General features: G+C 48.7%; 1 non-coding gene across 1 annotated transcript; it reads left to right on the forward strand.

Moving 5' to 3' along the window:
* The first annotated feature begins 1166 nt into the window (after window positions 1-1166).
* Window positions 1167-1239, forward strand: trnat-ugu. Its single transcript has one exon. It is a non-coding gene; the product is annotated as a tRNA-Thr (tRNA).
* The last annotated feature ends 1060 nt before the right edge of the window (window positions 1240-2299 follow it).

Below are 2299 nucleotides of genomic sequence, written 5' to 3' on the forward strand. Positions count from 1 at the left end.
TTGAAATAAGGTCCCAGTGCCACACTACAATACAGTCCACTGAGGATGTCGCACATCATCGTAGCTTGCTGCGCACCACACAACCTGGCACTGCAACAGGGGGCGACCTTGGCTAAGGAAGAGATGGAAGAGCTGCCCATATCATCCGATGAGGAGGAAATCGAAGGCAATGAAGGTGATGAGGTCCTCAAAGGTGTGGATGCTGGTAATGAGGCCCTTGCACTGACAAGATGAGGCAGACGTGCTCGGGATGTCCTCATATCTGCAAGATTTGTGGAGGATGATGACAAGTGAGGACCGTCCTGACATACTCACCTTGCACTTGTAAATGTTTGACTCCCATGTGGCTGATGGTAGTGCACATACGCTCAGTACTCAGCCTTCTGTCATGGAGATGCAGGGGAGGCCTTAATAATCACTAGATTCCAGGAGAATGATCATGACATACAGTGAGGACACTCCATTGATCTTCACATGGCCTCTGTGAATATCTGACTCCTGTCTGGCTGAGGGCAGCTCGCTTGCGCATTGTGATCAGGGAATATCAAGGAGATGCAGCTGAGAAACTTTAAATGCACCTGATCCTTTGTCCGCCTCCAGGAGCACAACGTCACTGGTCACAGATGTTGAAGAATTGGGGGCCAGCCCCACCTCAAAGGTGCTGAGAGCTTACAGACAGAATGACAGAACTCTGTGATGCCTGCCCATGACATTCTGGCATCAATGCAAGCATCATCGAGGTGCAGGCATCACTGATATGCCCAGTGAGTGTGAAGCTGGATCATCACTTAGGCCTGAAGGTTACACACTACACAGGGAAGAGGCCCTGGACTGAGACACCTGCCTTTACCTCAAGCAGGAACCGAGGTTTCACATCTGTGTGACATGAACACTACTCATCAGAACAAGGAGCCATAGGCAAGGAAACATTCTTGAAACTTTATTTACAATAGTGAATATTATGTACAAGTGATTAATACCCACACCCAGGTTGTGCAACTACATCTTAATCTTGGCTTGGCCTAAATAGCCAAGTGGTTATGGTACTGGGTTTGTAACCCCAAGATCAAGAGTTCAAATCTCACAATGGCAAACTATGAAACTATGTAACTTCATCTGAAACAGATGGAAATGCGTTTGTACGCGAAAGAGTTACATCCTTAGTTGACTCCATAGCTCAGTGGTTAGAGCACTGGCCTTGTAAACCAGGAGTCGTGAGTTCAATTCTCACTGGAGCCTATCGTTTAAATTTAAGCTTGGCCTAAATGGCCAAGTGGTTATGGTACTGGGTTTGTAACCCCAAGATCAAGAGTTCAAATCTCACAATGGCAAACTATGAAACAACATCTAAAACAGATGGAAACGGGTTTGTACTCGAAAGAGTTACATCTTAATCTTGGCTTGGCCTAAATAGCCAAGTGGTTATGGTACTGGGTTTGTAACCCCAAGATCAAGAGTTCATTTTCCTAACGATCTCGTGGAGGTAATTGTGGATTCAGTTGGTTTCCTGGTACTGAGGAGAGAAGGTGTGTGGTGTTGGTGTTGCTGCACCTCAGTGTTTCAACTGTTTCTGCTGCTGCCTTTGGGGTTGTTGCTTCTGCTGTGTGCTGCTGCTGCTTCTGCTGCTGCTCCTCCAGTGCTGCCAAAGGAGAGAGAGGGAGAGAAGAGAACAGTTGCTACTGTTGCTACAGGACAGGAAGGCCAGGAGGCCAGGATTGAGTTGGAAAACAACATCCTAGGTGGGTGTCTGAACTGTGTATTTTTGTTTAAGGTGGGGGCAATTAAGGACTGTGTTTTTGTAGGGGGAGGCAAGAAGACTGCCAGAGGAGTTGGGGAAGGAAGAGCGGGAGGGTGTGTGTGTGTGCTGAAACCATCTTTCTGCCACCCCTCCCCCCAACCCAGCCCTTTTCCCAGTAAGGCCAGCAATAGCTGGTGAAGACATCGCCTCCCCCTGCCTGAAGAACATCAGGCCCCCACCCACTGTCCATCCACCATCGAGGACACCCACCAGGACATTTACCTCTTTCCCTCCTGTGCCTCCCTGTCTTTTACTCCTCTCCCTCCTCTCCTCTCCTGCCTAAAAGAGGGGAGGTTGTTTCTACCTCTCTCCCCCACCCCCTTTCCTCCCTATATTTCTAAAAAAAAAATAAAAAGAAAAAAACAAAATGGCCAATCCTTCCCGGGGTGGGCGTGGCTCTGGCCCTAAGGCCAATTCACCATCACCTGTGGCCGGGCCCTCGAGGGCTAATGTGGAGGCGGTTTTGTCACCGGTGGCAGGGCCTCAAAAAAAGAAAACTTA

Source organism: Carcharodon carcharias, chromosome 13, assembly GCF_017639515.1.
Source record: "Carcharodon carcharias isolate sCarCar2 chromosome 13, sCarCar2.pri, whole genome shotgun sequence".
Classification (NCBI taxonomy): domain Eukaryota; kingdom Metazoa; phylum Chordata; class Chondrichthyes; order Lamniformes; family Lamnidae; genus Carcharodon; species Carcharodon carcharias.